The following is an 18,203-nucleotide window of genomic DNA, read 5'->3' on the forward strand; positions in this document are numbered from 1 at the left end:
TCTGTACATGCACAAGTTTAAGATAAACCAACCAGGAATTAATACTTGAAATGTCATCTGCCTGGCTGTAAATAGCTTTATTAAGTATTGTACACATTTCCCTATTTAAAAAGTCACTAAAATACTTCAAAACGAATAAAAACAATTAATTAGAATGAGCTTTAAGTTTGTGCACAGAACCTAAATCTTTTAGTTATTCAATATCACTGCTAATGACTTCTATTCATAAAATTCTAAAGCTGAATTACATCTAGACTTTCATGCAAATTAATTGCTTAGAGGAAAGGACTCATGGTCTAAGCTGCAATATAGTAGAGAGATTCACATCTGATTGATAAATGGCACTGCAGTGGTCGTATTTTCCTTTCCATTTGGAACAAAGCCAACTCCGAAGTGACATGTCTGAATTACAGGGTTTGCTGAAGGTTAAGCCACTTAAGGAAAAATATATATATATATCATTTATAATCTGTATCTCTCTCTCACGATTCTTACTTTCATCCTAGGTTGAGCACTTCCAATGATATCATAGGAGCCCCACACAGAGCATAGTGCTCCAGTGCATAGAAAAGGAAGATGCTGCCATCATTGCAAGCACAAGAACTTTGATCACACTACTTAAAGCCATATGCTAAAGTGTAAAATAAAGTGCAGGAGCCTATATTAAATGCTTCATTGATTTTTATTCAAAGGGAAAATGATATTTCTATTTATTATTTATCTATCTTCAAAATATGGCTAATATTTCTAGTGATAATTGTTGAATTTCTGGTAATGGTTAGCATTAAGTATGTCTAGATATTAATACGCTATTTTTAATGAAATTCCAGTTCTGTATAGAAATTCACTCACAAACACTCATACAAACCTCATGTAATTCTGTTATAAGCTTTAGAAGCTGCACTCACTTCTGCTGAAACATGCTTTAGCAAGTAGAATATTAATAAAAAGTTAGTTGTATTTAAGTTCTATTTTCGCTATCACAGTAATACTATTATATTTCTTACTGGACTAGCTAAGCCTTTCAACATACTGCTATATTACCCATACAGTACTGAATTGTAAAGATATTATTTAGTTACTTACATTTAAAAAACGTAGAGGGCAATCTACAGTGCAATTTTATTTTTTTCAATGTAACAAAAACATGAAAAAAATAAACAAATGTTTATAGGTTATTCAAAAAACATTCTATAATATAAGGCAAAGCATGAAAAACGTCCTATCCAAACATGGAGGCTAGAACAATGTTTTATTTTCAAGATGTTTGAACTTTTGAAAGTGAAAGTGAGAAGAAACTGAGCAGGAAAAAAGGAAATTTTGAATACTTGTTTAATATTTAATCAAAGGCCTTAAATAAGATATTCCTATATCTAGAGTAATCATCTAAGTTTTACCAAAATAACTTGATCACTGAAATTTTGGGACTTCACATGAAATGAAAGTTTGAACGCTTTGTATACTCCATTTTTTTTCTTCTTCCATTTTCATTTAATAATATAATTGAAACAAGTTCTTTAGGAAATTACTCAGTGAATGGTATTATTCAACTGCATGTCTTTTGACTCAGAGATACTGAACTACTCTCATATGAGAGTTGGTCCACTATCATTAGCAGAACTACTCTCATACCATTAGTTAAAGTTCAGTAATGCATACAGCTGGAACATAACATGAAGTAGACTCTGATTCATGTAGAAATAGAGAAGATCAGTTGTATTTTGTATCTTAATAATAAACACTACGTTTGTACTTACGGCAAGGTCAGTTGCATTTTGTATCTTAATAATAAACACTACTTTTGTACTTACGGCATTTAGTATTCATAGACCTAACATTTGCAAACAACAACAAACATAGAATCACTCTCTTACACTAGCTGTGGTGATTACGGTGTCTCTGGTTTTGGTAGGGTAAAACAGACTACAATATTAAGTCTCTTATCAGGGAGAAAGACAATTGCAATTGGTACAAGTTGTGTGAAAAATCTCAAATACAAAACTCACAAATATATGCATGGAAAACTCACTCCAAAAAGACCTTGGCAACCCAGACAGAGGGCCTGACCAGAGACGTGGCTGTTCAGGCCTCTGGCTGCAGGGAGGGCCTGAGCCTGCCGCTGCTGGGGCAGGGCAGTGGGGAGACTGCCTGTTCTCAGGTGGAAGGTCTGCTCACCATGGTGGCTGAGCTCAATGAAGAGGTGGAGAGACTGAGGGGCATCAGGTCGTGTGAGCAGGAGATAGACTGGTGGAGTAACTCCCTGGTGTGCCAGAGGGAAGGGCGCCAGGGAGATGTTCCCCAGAGGGTGGTGGAGCCCCTGCCCTGTTGCTATCGGGCAGAGGGAGGGGACCAAACAGATGAGAAGGGTTGGAAGCAAATCCCACTTCAGCATTGCAGGCAACCCCCCTCCCTACCTACCTTGCTTCCCCAAGTGCCCCTCTGTAATAGGTTTGAGGCCCTGCATCTTGAAGGAGAGGTAGGTGAGGATGTGGTGGAAGGCCCACCTAAGAGGTCACATCAGAAGAGGCAGCTAACACCATGCCTCAAGACTGCCTCCAAAAAGGAAGGAAGAAGGGTAATTGTAATAGGAGATTCCCTTCTGAGAGGAACGGAGGGCCCTATATGCAGAGTTGACTCTCATCGAAGTGAAGTCTGTAGTCTACCTAGAGCCTGGATCAGGGATATCACCAGGACACTCCCCAACCTGGTGCACTCCACAGACTACTACCCACTACTGATCTTCCAGATAGGTGGGGAGGAAGCTGCGTCCCATAGTCTGAGGGGAACGAGGAAAGACTTCAAGGCCCTGGGACAGTTGGTGAAAGACTCTGGAGCACAAGTCATTTTCTCTTCCCTCCTTCCATTCTGGGGTGATGACGTGGGACAGAATAGAAGGATCCAGTCCATAAATGCTTGGCTACGAGACTGGTGCTAGGGCTTTGGGTTCTTTGATAATGGCTGGTTTTATAAGACATCAGGCCTAACAGTAATATGTGGGAAAGGTTTATCTCACAGGGGAAAATTCTGGGACAGGAATTAGCAGGGCTCATTTGGAAAGCTTTAAACTAGATTCAGAGGGGGAGGAGGTTATAGCTGGGCTTGCACCGGTGAGGCAGCGCCCTAGCAGTGATGAAGACTGGTAGAACTTCCACCCCCCTAGGGTGAGATCGGCAAACTCAAGTGGAAGAGGAGAGTCTACAGATCATGGAAGGAGAGGCTAGCCACATGGAAGGAATATAAGGCTGTTTTCAGAGGATGTAGGGAGGCAAATAGGAAAGCTAAGGCCTCCCTAGAATTAAACCTTGCAAGAGGGGTCAGGGACAACAGAAAGGGCTTCTTCAAATACATTGTGGATAAAACTAACACTAGAAGCAACATAGGCCCACTAATGAATGAGGTGGGTGCCCTGGTGACAGAAGATAAAGAGAACGCAAAGTTAGTGAATGTCTTCATACCTGTCTATAATGCCAGAGGCTCTCCTGAGGAGCCCCATACCCCTGAGGCCCAAACGAAGTCAGAATAAAGGAGGAGTTTGCCTCAGTTAATGAGGGCTGGGGTAAGGACCGATTAAGCAAGCTGGACATCCACAAGTCCACGAGTCCTGACAGGATGCATCCACAGGTGCTGAGGGAGCTGGCAGAAGTCATTGTCAGACTACTCTCCATCTTTGGTAAGCCATGGGCATCGGGAGAGGTGCCTGAGGACTGGAGGAAGGCAAATGTCACTCCGGTCTTCAAAAAGGGCAAGAAAGAGGACCCGGGTAACTATGGACCGGTCAGCCTCACCTCCATCCTTGGTAAGGTGATGGAACAACTTATCCTTGACATTGTCTCTAGACATACCAAGGATAAAAGGGTCATTAGGGGCAGTCATCATGGCTTCACCAAGGGGAAATCGTGCTTGACCAACCTGATAACCTTTTATGAAGATATAACCGGGTGGATAGATGATGGAAAGGCAGTGGACATGGTGTATCTTGATTTCAGTTAAGCCTTTGACATAATCTCCCACAGCATCCTCACAGCTAAACTGAGGAAGTGTGGTCTGGATGATTGGGTAGTGAGGTGGACTGTTAACTGGCTGAAGGGGAGAAGCCAGAGGGTTGTGGTTAATGGGACAGAGGCAAGTTGGAGGCCTGTATCTAGTGGAGTGCCTCAAGGGTCAGTACTGTTTAATGTATTCATCAGCGACTTGGATGAGGGAATGGAGTATGCTGTCAGCAAGTTTGGTGATGACACTAAACTGGGAGGAGTGGCTGACACACCAGAAGGCTGTGCTGCCATCCAGCAGGACCTCGACAGGTTGGAGAATTGGGTGGGGAGAAACTTAATTAAATATAATGAAAGCTACTGTAGAGTCCTGCATCTGGGCAAGAACAACCCCAGACATCAGTATAAGTTGGGGAATGCCTGCTGGAAAGCAATGAAGGAGAGAGGGACCTGGGGGCCCTGGTGGACAGCTGGATGACCATGAGCCAGCACTGTGCCCTTGTGGCAAAGAAGGCCAATGGCATCCTGGGGTGTATCAGAAGGGGTGTAGTTAGTAGAATCGAGAGAGGTTCTTCTCCTCCTCCTCTACTCTGCTCTAGTGAGACCACATCTAGAATACTGCGTCCAGTTCTGGGCCCCTCAGTTCAAGAAGGACTGGGAACTGCATGAGAGTGTCCAGCACAGCCACAAGAATGATTAAGGGAGTGGAGCATCTCCTTTACGAAGAAAGGCTGAGGGAGTTGGGTCTCTTTAGCTTGGAGAAGAGGAGACTGAGAGGTGACCTTATTAACATTTACAAATATGTAAAGGGCGAGTATCAGGAGGATGGAGCCAGGCTCTTCTTGGTGATACCCGATGATAGGACAAGGGGCAATGGGTGTAAGCTGCAACACAGGAGGTTCCTCTTAAATATGAGATAAAACTTTTTTACAGTGAGGGTAACAGAACACTGGAACAGGCTGCCCAAGGGGGTTGTGGACTCTCCTTCTCTGGAGACTTTCAAAACCTGCTTGGACGTGTTCCTGCATGACATGATTTAGGTGTTCCTGCTCCGGCAGGGGGATTGGACTAGATGAACTTTCAATGGCACTTCTAATCCCTAATATTCTGTGAAAACCATGCTACTTCTTATCCCATTAGGCAGAGAGGAAAGGGAGTGACAAATTAATCCTTTGTGTTATTTCTGATGCATAAAACAATGACAACAAAAAACTAAACAGACCTTCCTAAAATACAGAAAAATGACTCAAGAGGATATGAACTCCCAATCATTTTGTGAGAAACTCTCTCTAGTGTAAATCAGCATCGACTTTTATGGAGCTACACTAGTCCATGCCAGATGAAAGTCTGGATTTCATCAGAAATTTTCAACTGTAGGAAGGAACAATAAAGAAACTAAGCTTCTCCATCACTAATTAGATATTAAAAATAATATAGCCATAATCAAGGGGAACAAGAGGCTTCAGCATAAGTTTTGGCCAAAGCTGTGCTGAGCTACAATAAGATTATAGAATGTAATGCCAAAGATGTTTCAGAAAACAGGAGAAAAAAAAAATCTGAAAGGCTAATGACAGTGCTATCCAAATCATACCTGGCAGGAATACTACAAAAACTACATCTGTTGTTGGGAATTGGATCTCCTCTTTGAAGAGGAGAGCTACCTAAGGTAATTTGTTGTGGCTGTCATGAAATGAAACATCAAAGTGAAACTGAAACTCACTGCCATATTCCAAATCCCAGGAGACTGTCCTCAAGTGCCTTCTGGTTATAGAAGTATAAGATTCCTTTACATATTATGAGCGTATCAGAAACAGGTATGCTATATCAAAGGCTATGAAATCTGGATTTTAAACTTTCAAGATACCAAAACTTCTCACTTTCAAGGAATGGAGAGAAACTGGAATGGAGTAACTGATGGAATTTTAACATGAATTTTCATAACTTTACATGAACTAAACTCAAACTCAGCAGCTGCATCTATGTGTAAATCAAATTTGCCTGGCTTTGCAAACAAAACTGAAAATTTCTATTTGTGATGAAATCTGGCTGATGACATTACACTAAGGAAGTGGTTACTCCTTTCCATTTAAAACAATATTGTATACCACAAAGGTCCTGCTGTATCTACCCCAGAAGTATCCGCATCCATTGGCAAATTTCTATTTTTTGTTATTTCTTCAGGAATTCTACTGAATTATCCAGGGTGATTTTTTTTCCAGACATCAGCAAACTCAAAATTTACCAAGTAGTCTCTCAAGACTGTGGGATTCTTGTACTAGGAACTAAAATTCATCAGTGAATTTCTAACTTTTGAAGCTCTTGTTCATGGTGGCAAGACATCATGGAAGAAAGGAGTAGTGCTTAGCTATTCTGTGCTAAACAGAAGATGGAAAACCATCACAGTAATGTAAGTGTATATTTTAAATAGTATACCATTTACAAACAGTTTTGCTGAGAGTAATTTTTCCAGTAATAGTGAAAGAGTCAAAGACTAAAACCACTAAGTTAAAGTGTCTAATTTTCCCAAATATAACAGCATTCTGAGATAGAATTCCAATTCATACGTTTATTATTTTAAGAAACCTGAAAACCCATATAGTTATAGCATATTAATTATGAAAGACTAAGCATCAGAGTTCACCATCCAAAAATACTTGGCCAGAATCTCAGAATAGCAAAAGCTGCATCTAATTGTTAGGCTTACAAAAAAGGATGCAAGATTTTCTGACTCCATGACCATTTCAGGACTGGTATGTTGTAGATGTGAGGTAATAAGACAACCAGTGTCATTAGAAATTGCTAGCAATCCCTGCCCCACTGACAAGTTACATTTAACAGAACTGCTTTTAATAATTTTCAAAGAGCAGCCAACATCTGAAATTCATTGTTTAAACAAACTTAATAGGAAGAAAAAAAAAAGAAAAAACTTAAAAGGGACTCCTGATGTTTTATTTTGCAAATTATGGAGTTTATGGACTTGAGAAACTGCATGAAAGGGAAAGCCGAATTACTATCCATCTCTTAAACAGTCTCAGAAACAGAATAACCCTCTCTCTTTTCAAGATATTCCTCCCAGCTCAATAACTAAGACATTTTGCCAAGGTATGTTTCAAGTCTTGCACTCTCCACTGACAGCAACTGCCTTGTACCTGAGCTGGTCATAGAATCAATGCAGCAGGTATGCTGGGAACACATTTATTAAGTGTCTAATCAAATTCCCTTCAAAGACAGTGTCCCAAAATCCAGTAACAATGACTTTCTCACAGTTCTTCTATCCTCAGTCTCCCCCTTTCTATGAAGTCATGACAAGAGATCAGTCACATCACCCCTACTCAACTACGTTTCAGTTGTTCTCTTTTGTTTTGGCATGGTTTATAAATGTCTCAGATTAAGGCAAGGCTCCATCCAGCTCTGTGGCTTCTTGTCACACAAAGGCAGAAACTTAGAACCCCCTCCCTCCCCACCACTAAAAAAGAGATGTGTTAGGCCTGTAATGGTGAATTTTGATGCACTTGCTGAATTTAAGAATAACATACAAGTTACTCTCCTTACCAACAAGCTAGCAAAAAGAGAAAATAAAAAAAAGAAGAAAAAAAAACAAAGAAAAAGAAGAGACCGAAAAATGCCACAAGCTACAAGAAAGCAACCCAATCACTACTGTTTTCTTGTGTGCTGTGAAAAGCAAGCTCAGTATCTACAGAGTCACAGAAAGAAGTAGAGAAAGACTTAACACAATTAGTTTTCAGTGTTTAGAAAAAAGCATCAGCTTTTCAAGCTGGCAGTACTAAATCAGCCATCTGTAAAGCCTGAAGTAGCATAAGCCTCTCTTCCTGTAGGCCAAGCTGGTGTTTCAGTACTGCTCCACAGCAAACTAGAGCTGGAGAAGACAGCCCTGACCTGAGCTCATGAGGCACACATCGATGAGAATCAGCCTTTTTAATGGTTTGAACGCTTACCTGCAGTCTTGTGCCGCATGTACAGGATGTTATTTTTGCTAGATAAGGAAACGTTCAGACCATTCCTTGTTCCAGTCATGGATGTGCAGCTACCAATCATAAGAGTCCAGCTTTTGCTTCGTTGTTGCTGTGGCTACCAGCAATGTACTTAGTCTCACTGCTGGCACTTTCACTTCTTCATGCATGCAACATCACAAACACAACAGCATTACACATGTGCAAAACATACACATATGTCTATCAGAAAGAGCATGACCCCACCTTTAATATCTTTCGTTATCCAGTTAGGCAGAGAGAACATCACAAAAAAAAGATTTAAAATAACTCCCACTTCTGGAACTTCATCTAGGTCATCAAACAGTTCCCATGTTTCAGCTTTCAAAATACCATTCAGTCACCTATATTGATAAAGCCTGCACCACCCACCTCTGTGTCTGGTTATTATGCTGTTGAAGGGAAACATATGTTTAACCAAGAAACATTCACATACACTCTTCAACCCCATAATTCATAATATTCAGATCTAGGTAGGGCTGTTAACAACACCATCTTCACTCCCAACAAAACTTACTTTCAATGAAAGCGTCATTCCTCAAGTGTTGCAAAAGAATCCCACAGAGACTATGTCAATATCAGCTAGTCTATTCCAATGAAATAAAAAGCTGCAAAAATATCCCAACAGAGAAAGAACACCCCCATGCTTTAAACCTTACGTGACCAACTCTTTTCCAGTGGGCTCTAATGAACTTAGGTGGTTTCCATTTAACAATTTAAGTGGATACAAATTACTTTTTTGATTCCAGGTGGTAGTGATAAGGCTGTTGGTTTCAGGTGAGAAAAGAAGTGAAAGCTACTGTCAAGCAAGCCTCTAAAATCCTCATTCTCCTAACTCCCTCTCCTTTGGAATCCGTGATTTCGATTTTGTTTCATTTTGCTTTTTGACTGGAGGGTTCACTGAGGAACAAGCTGTAGTTTCCTTGGCACATAAAAATATGCTTATGTAAAATGGTGTAGTAATGATCTTTCTCAGCCTGACACTTAACTCATTCAGATCTATAAATCACTCTGAGATACTTAGTCTAATGCAAGATAATAACTCAAAATAGAGTTCTCGTTTAATTTCACTGCAATTAAACCAAATAACACACAATATATATTTTTTTGATGTAACTCTCGAGTTTATCCACCTTCTCCAGTATTTGGATTGCTCTCTGCCTTAATGCAGGCCTGATCCTGTGGCAGTAGAGATTTAAACAAGATTCCAAGATTCTGCTTTCAGAGAAACAGCAGAAAGGGGTTCTTTTTCCAGTCTCCTTCTTTCATCATTATGGTTATCCAATGACACGTTTTCCCAGAATTTCCTCTTCATAACCACTATGACTTCCAGAGCTACTGTCCTGGTTCCAGTTAGGACAGAGTTAATTTTTTCTCATAGTAGCTGGTAGGGTGCTATGTTTTGGATTAGGATGAGAAGAGCGCTGATAACATGCTGATGTTTTAATTGTTGCAGAGCAGTGCTTACACCAGGCCAAGGACTTTTCGGCTTCTTGCTCTGTCCTGCCAGCAAGCAGGCTGGGGGTGCAGCAGGAGCTGGGAGGGGACAGACCCAGGACAGCTGACCCAAACTGGCCAAAGGGGTATTCCATACCATCTGACGTCATGCTAAACAATATATAGGGGTGGCTGGCCGGGGTGGGGGGGCCGGCTGCTTGGGGATAGGCTGGGCATCGGTCAGCGGGTGGTGAGCAATTGCATTGTGCATCACTTGTTTTCTTACACGTTATTATTATTAATACTATTATCATTATCACTATTATTATTATTATTGTTATTATTATATTCCTGTCTTAATAAACTGTCTTTATCTCAACTCACCGGCTTCACTTTCCCGTTTCTCTCCCCCATCCCAGAGAGGGAGGGGGGAGGGTGAGTGAACGGCTGTGTGGTGTTTAGCTGCCAGCCGGGTTAAACCACAACAGCTACAAACTTTAACCCACCTCTCTGCCTCTCCCCCCCTCCTCCCCCCCCACCCCCACCCCTTTGCAATACATTTTAATTTCCATTTGCAGCTCAGGGCAAATGTCTTTCCCATTGAATGCATAGACAATGTAGCGATTTTATAGACCACCGCCTTTACAGAAATAGTCAGAAATCAATCAACAGTAATGAGACAAATACATCAGGACAAAATGGAGTTTGCAAAAATATGCTTTCTGAATTATCTTCACTCATAAAAGCTCACTGTGTTATGCAGACAATATGATCCATATTATAAGTTACAGAAACAAACCGATACTTAGGTCCAAAGTTGACTGAATGCAACTTTACTGAAGAATATAGATGGCCTAGGTTATAAAAGCAATAATAATAAATGCAGTACAATACTATTCTTCCTAGAATTACAGACAGCACTTTCCTACTGAGTACATTTGTACTGTTTGTAGCTGTTGTGACATGGTCAAGCACCTAATTACAAGATTTTTCCACAAGAGGAAAGATGCTTACTTCTTGTGCACATGCAGCCAGTATTGTATTCTGCTAATCATCCTAATCTCTGAAGCATAAGGGTTACATATGTAGGTATACGATATGCCAGATAGCACTTAAAGAACCACAGGCCTATTTTAGCAAAGTCTGGAACATATTATTGCAAAATATATGTATTTATCTTGGAGGTAAGTGAGCAATTCACAGAAGATAATTCACCAGCTGCTCTTTTTCTTCTGACAATGGACTGCGATTTCCAGGAAGGTATTTTATTTGAACTCTCTCATATTTTTAATGAACAGGACAACAACTGCTAGAGTATTTAGGGGTCAGATTTCAAAATGAGAACAGTCTTGGTCAGCTACAAGACTGCATATGCAGTTTCTGGTGTACCTCTTGTTCCCTGATTAGAAAATCACAATTTTATAATCAGGAGGAAATATTAACAGGAAAAATATGGTTTGGGATGTCACAGACTGAAGTTCCCTTGAAGTTTAAGGGGAAATTAATGGATGAGCAGAATAACAAAAATTTGGAAATTGTTTACCTTTCTGTTTTCTGAAACATGTAGGCCTTTGCCTCAAGTATTATTATAATTGAGAAAGAAAAAATTGTTTTAGTCTTCTAAATCTTTTCAGTTAACATTCAGAGAGATAACTGCATAAGTATTGTTTGGGCTGTGATTCTTGAAAAATGTTAACAGCCAATTCCATAGGAACATCCAGGACACCAAAAGTGAAGAAGCACACGTGTAAATTTTTAGTCTTAGATACCACAGTATTGCTGTGAGATTATGATGTAAGAACAACCCTCCTAGACCCCTATGAATGAACCTCTAGCTCAGTGGGCTCTGACCAAACAGTGGGGAGGTGGGAATGGCCAGGGAAGAGCCTCCCTCAGGCAGAACCAGACAGGAGTTCCAGCATTTACTGTCTTGCAAGTCTCTCAGCTAGACGTGGTGTTTTCATATACAAAGGCATTATCTTCTGAAAAAAGGCTTAATGTCCACTGGAGTTAGCCACAATACCCAAAAGCAATTTACATAGGCCGAGCTTGAGGTCCATAGAGAATAGAACTATGACATTGGACAACTCCAAGAGTCTGATTCAACCTTCTGATCACACTGACACCATAACCAGATAGCTCTGGGGCATGTATCATTCCCCAGTCTTAACTCTCTGGCTCCATCTGAAAGGGAAATTGGGGATGTGTTTCGGGTGGGAATGGCAAGCTCCAACATAGATAAGAGTTTTGGTAATTTCACTACAAATAGGTGGGCATAATATGCTGTCTGGTCTGATCTACTTCCAAATTCAGTCAGTCCTATGCTATAAGCACATGCCCATTCAAGTCAAATTATTTGAAATTACTATTAATTGCAGTGCAATTCTAACATCTCTGAATTTGTCACAAGCCAGCTAGTTTTAAAACGTCCATTTCCTCTATTTTAAAGAATCATTAAATATCTTTCCAGTACATTAAGCGCACAGCAGAGAGCAGTGACAAGAAGTCCTGGTATTTTAAGATAAAATAATTTTAAGAGGCACAAACAAAAACATGTTTACTTTAGTCACATTTGTCATGATATATTCCTCAGCATGGTCTTTGCATTTGTACCATGGTAGGAATAGGAACACTTCCAGTATTTCACTGTAGAACTGAATGATTCCAAATCTATGTGCCCCTGTGGTGGGAAGTCATCTGCATTAATCAAATTGCTGAGGGGAAGAAAAAGGAGGAAATGAAGTGATTTAACCTATGTGGCCCTTTCAAGCATTAGAAGACTTATAATTGTTTCAGATCAAATACTCACTCACGTTTTCTTCAGCAATTCACTTCAACTGATTTTAACAGTGGAATTGCAGGCTGAATTATGTAGCACCTATCCTAAGATCACACAAGTAGATGTTCACAAGGTATTTTGAGTTTTATTAAAAATTGTTCAAATACTAGCATATTTTATAATACCGAAATTATAATAAATTTATCCACTTGTTTGTGATTATAAGTATAGTTTCATAAATACAGTTTTGCCTTTCATGAGGTGTTTGTAAACAACCATGCAGCAGCTTACTATAATATTATTGCTGTACCACTTCACTGACCATGTCCAGGAATGCTTCCACAGACTCTCTGAAGACGATGGGAGGCGTGTGCTCCAGAGCACATCTACACTAGGCTGTGGAGAACAAGGCAAAGAGACATGATCTGATTCTTACTGCACTAACATTGAACAAAAGCTATCTGGCCATAAGACCAAAGCATCACACCCAATTTTTCTAAGATAACTGAGTTTTTCTGAGTTAACTAACGCATCTACACTGCCTCTAGGACTAGACATAGAACTATGTCTTGTCAATATGCCTGCTTGGGAAACAACTGATATGAAATTCAAATGCACGGTGTAAATGTGCCACAGTCACGGGTCGTTCCAGACTCCAGTGAGGTGACTTTGTGGCCCCACTTCCCATCCTGAGACAATCTTTAGTCCTGACCTTTATAAAAAAGTCTTTCAGTCTCCTGGAAAAAAAAAAAAAATCTATATTGAATATAAAGTATCTTGAGGCCAACAATATTTACATATAAAAGTGTGTGGGATACAGGTAGGGTCACATGAACTACAACTGGGTATCTCTCTAGATGGCAAGCATTAGACAAAGACAGGAAAATACACCGGTTATGTTGGATACCAAGCTCTTAAACATAGGTTGAATCCCTGCTTTGTTTCTTCCTTTACATCTTAGTGAACTGAGTTCTTTATGTCTGAAGCCGTTTATCTGTATCTAAACTTGCAAGCATAACTTAGTGTTTCAATTTGAGAGGTATATAGCATTGTTTCAATTTAAGCAAGGAGATACTCAGCATCTCTGAAAATAAAATCTTTTTTTTTTTTTTGACACCATGTAGACTTGAGCAGTTATTGAGCACCAAATTATGTCTTATATCACCATTCCACCCCTCACCTCTCCCACATGGGGATTTCCTTCAGAGAACATTTTGGAAGCATTATGGCATTACTGTCCAAGCTCTGCTGAGTCAACTCATGATTTCAAATATAACTATTTTCTATGTATGTTGGCAGTTCATCCATGTAAGGTACATAGCTGGTGTCTACGGACTTCATGTTCTTGGGTAAAAGGCTGTGATGTGGTACTTTATCCTCTTTTACTTCTATTTTTTGCATTTTCTTGAGGCTGACGCCTTTCTCATTTGGGACATACCTATCATTTAATATCTGCAGAGGGGTGTATTATTTAGAGCAAAGTATTCGCATCCTCGTGTTTTAGTGAGTCATGTACAAAGCAGTAGACACAGAATAACATAACACAAGAGAGTCAGTTACCTAAAATCACTAGGAATTCAGAAAAGGTCACAGAGACTAAATATAAAGGTTGTGTCAGTCTTATGAACTAAAGTAGATAGAGTATACTCTAGCTTCATTTGGCAAGCATAGTTCATAATGCTTCAACTTGACTTTTTGCAGCATCATATTTTTTTAATTACAGCAGTGAACTGGATGAGTTAAGTAGCTCCTGATTTCCTTTTTCAATAAGCCCTTCAGACTGAGGGGAAAAGCCTTCTTAAGCCTGCGGCAGAACTGTGCTTGCAACAAGGCTGTGACTGAATTAGCTAACCTTCCCTAGCTCCCATCGATGGGACTTGTGGGCATGGGAAGAATGTAAGATGGTTCCTAGTATGCTTTAGAGGAAAAGATAACAACAAAAGGAAGGACATGGCCAATAAAGCACTTAAATTTATCAACACAGCTCAAGATTTTTTTTTCTTATTTCTGTTCCCTCTAAGTGTCATCTAATTGTATTTATACTACAAAATGTTATGTGTGTATATGCATATATAAATGCACATATATTTCTGTAAGTATGTGTACTTATATAGTTAAAACTTTACATTTAAATGATTCTTTAAAAAGTTCCAAATTATACTTTAAAATATTTCATGGACGCATTATGATATTTTCCCCTTTAAATAAACTTTATGATTATATACGTATATTTTTTTATCGTGCTAAACTTAAGAAAACTAGTTGGAAAAATCTGGTTAGGTACTATTGTCTTTGAACGATGTTGCACTGCATCCTTAGATTTTAGTTTATTTGTTTGTTTTCTTGTGTTTTTGTTTGTTTTTTACCGTGTGCTTTATTAGAAGCAGATGTCTGTAATAATTATCAATTGTAATGCCTAAATTATCTATAAGAAGATACACAGGATTCAAGCAGACACCTATATGATGTTGATTAATAATTTTGTTGTACAACCTAAGGATAAAAATCTGCCCTGCCTATTTCTAAGGTCCCAATTTGATCAAATACAAAATGGCTCTAGTTATTCAGGGCTGTGGTATTTCAGCGATAGGATTTTTTCAGTATTTACAGGTCTCAACAGTAAATGGCTGCCTCTGGTACAATGAAGTTAAGGAAAAGAAAGGGGAAGAGTTTCATAATTTAGGTTACAGACCATCATAAGGACAGCTATCAACTCCTAGGAGCATTTGTACTTTTGGAAATCGATTTGTGTTTCTAAAATGAATTTTGCAGTATTTACCACAGAAGTATTTGTGCTGTGGGGCTTTTTTTTCCTAATTCAGTATTTAAAAACTTCAATAAGTAAATGAATTCTAAGCCACATTTCTGCCAACCGTACTGTTTATTTCTTCTCTAAAATAGTATTTTCAGTTTTAACTCTTTTCATATAAGAGAATATTTCAAATGAGTCAAATAATTTTCAATATTTAGAGGTGAATTAACATAACTCAGATAAGCCTTCACCACTTATTTACAGACATATATTACAATATTTTCCTTATGATTTCCTTCCATTCTGCCTTTATGAATTCAAATATCTTGCTTGTTTTTTTTTGCCTGAAGCTGTGTTTAGCAAAGTCCTTCTTTCTTTCTTTGTTTCTTTCTTTTTCTTTCTTTCCCCTGAGGTTTCTACAATGGCAGTGACTTAGCCATGCTAAAATTGTCACTTTGGAAGTCTGGAAGTCATTCTTTAACATTCCAATTTTATGTGCTTTATTTTACATACAGATTATGTCTTCCATTTTGTAACCCACTCTAGTTGCTAAATCAGTGTTTCTATACTACATGTCCATCTTCCCTGGGCTTGGCTCAGCTAGATTCCTTCACTGGTCTTTATGCTTTTCCATCCATGGTAAACCCTCATTCATCTCACCCATCCCTTTTTTTTCCTCTACCATTCACATCTGAGATTAATTAGTACCATACAAAGGTGGTTTCTTGCCTCTTTTTCTTATAGGCAACATCTTCTCTTTGGTGTCTTGTGTTCAGTTTTGGGCCCCTCATTACAAGAAGGATATTGATTTGCTCATGCATGTGAAGAGAGGTACAAGGAAGCTGAAGAAGGGACTAGAAAACAAGACTTATGATGAACAGCTGAGGGAACTGGGGTTGGTTAGTCTGGAGAAGAGGAGGCTCAGGGAGATCTCATAGCTCTCTACAACTACTTGAAAGAAGGTTGCAGAGAGGAGAATATGGGTTTCTTTTCTCAAGTGGCAAGTGATAAAATGTGACGAAACAGCCTAAAGTTGTGCCAGAGGAGGTTTAGTTTGGACATCAGGAAAATTTCTTCACAGAGAGGGTAGTTAAGCAGTGGAACAACATGTTTTGTTTTTTTTACAAATATTTTACCTGTGCCTACTTAACTTCCTCAGTTACTTAAAGTCCAATTCATTCAGTTATTCTATATCCACTGCAATTTCCAAAAAATGCAAAACAATTACTGAAACACAATTTCCATACCTAAAACACTGTCCAGCTTAGACCTTTTTCCACCAGGATGTTACAGACATTCTGTGGTTGTATTTTAGTGAGGATTAGACCTATAAAAGTTTAAAAACCCTCTTAAATACAGATATAACCAAATCTCTTCAATCTTCTGGATTATTTTGTTGGATGTTCAGACATTTCATAGCTGAATTCATTTGTAAAAGCTTATGCCAAATATCTGTCCCCAACAATTTACCAGTTTTGTTTCCTTACCTTTTTTTTTGTCCCAACAGAATCTCTTATAATACTTCACATAAGCAAAATAGGGTTTTATCCATCAGGTCTAGTATTTCTATTTTAATACATGTATTTAAAGAGAGGGTTTATTTCTCTTTATGTATTTCATTACTTACTCTGGAAATTTGTTTTGACCTTTCTTGTGTTCTTCATACATGTTTATTGTTGTTATTTATTTTATTTTCCTCTTTATTTTCTACAGTTGATCTGATTTTGAAGGATTTCTTCTTGGTTCAATCACTTAAAATTGCTATTTAGCTATGTAAGTTTCTTCCTTGTCTTCCTATTTCTCATTTTGTTCAGCAGTACAATACCTCCTGAGACACCATTACTGTTTCCTTAAGTAGAATAAATGCTACATCTAAGGAGTTTACTCCTCCTCAGGGCATTTTTGATGAGCTCCCTCATTTTATTAAATCTGTCTTCCTGAAGTTTATTGTCATTCTAACACTTTCATATACATAACTTTCTCATGATACAGATTCTAATTATATTGTGATTATCATTGTTTTGTAGCTCTGCTAGCACTACAATTTAAATGAACATCTATGTTCTACTTTTATGACTGAAAGAGGTACTCACATCACTTAACCCAGCTAAATTCAGACAATTTCCCTAGGTTCCCTACATTGTCAATTAAGACAAAAAATCACCTTCAGGAGGTGATTCAGGAAAAATACCACTTGTCAATATGCAAAGCATACACCTCATCTGAGGAAAAGCATTTTAATCTCCATCCAACTCACCTGGATTACTACTTTCAGTTTAGTGGAGCGTACATGGCCTTTGAGACACACGATCTGCTTCCTCTGAGTGTGTGCACATTCCATGGAGCCAGAAGGGAAACAGACAGGTATTCCTCATGCTGTTAGCAGGAAAGAAGAATGTAATTTGTTCTAATTAGGTAACTATCAAATAATAATGTTCTCATTTTTAATTGGACTGTCTCTTAAAAAAAAATAATAAAAAAAATCTGAATAATGTCTTTATATCTTCATAACAACAAGATAAAACCTCATGCTGTCTGGGAGTCAAGTTACCCAAGTGCTTTCAAAAGGGAACAGCATTTTATTAAATGCGTCGCTTTCTCTCTACAATTATCCAAGATATTACAAGAAATATTGATTGATTTGAAATTGACATATATCAAGTATGTTTTTGAAATAGCCCTATACACATGCAAATACACACACACATCTTCTTGTTCATTGGTTTTGGGATGTCTCCCTGAGGCTGAAGTCTTAAGGAGAATTAGTAGTTGTGTCAGCTGCCAGTTGTCTGAGCTGGATGCCCTTCGATTAAACAGCACTGCTGCTTACGTTCACATAGTTGAGGAACCATTGCTAACCACTACTATCCAAAGACAGATGTGTAAGTTTTGACTCATAAAAAGTGTATGAAGGAAACTAACAGGACACTAATCTCCTGGTACCTCTTATGACAAAGAGAAAGATTTGAATAAGATATTTAAAGACTACAAAATTTGTTTCCTCTGCAAATGCCTTGCAAAATGTTATAAATAAATCATCAGTTTCATCATTGTTTGACTTTTGGGACCATCGCCATAACCAAACAAAAAGAGCCAAGTCTTGGTACTCTGGGACAGTGAAAGCACATATTCATCTGAGACACCAAGATCCTGTCTGCAGATACAAGCTTCTGGGAACAGGTATTTCATCAACTACTCATTGATGACAATTATGAGATATTTACAATTTGAAAACA

General features: G+C 38.7%; 1 protein-coding gene across 6 annotated transcripts in view; it reads right to left on the bottom strand.

Moving 5' to 3' along the window:
* Positions 1 to 18,203, bottom strand: part of LOC310898179 (uncharacterized protein) — a 467,382-nt gene that overhangs the window by 359,550 nt on the left and 89,629 nt on the right. For all 6 annotated transcript variants that reach the window (XR_014583048.1, XR_014583049.1, XR_014583050.1 and 3 more), the window contains 3 exons: positions 17,225 to 17,343; positions 12,538 to 12,611; positions 7,946 to 8,120 (listed from right to left, as the gene is read on the bottom strand). The gene's annotated coding sequence lies outside the window, so the exon portion shown is untranslated. The remainder of the gene's footprint in view (positions 1 to 7,945; positions 8,121 to 12,537; positions 12,612 to 17,224; positions 17,344 to 18,203) is intronic.

Source organism: Anser anser, assembly GCF_964211835.1.
Source record: "Anser anser genome assembly, chromosome: 4".
Taxonomy (NCBI): Eukaryota; Metazoa; Chordata; class Aves; order Anseriformes; family Anatidae; genus Anser; species Anser anser.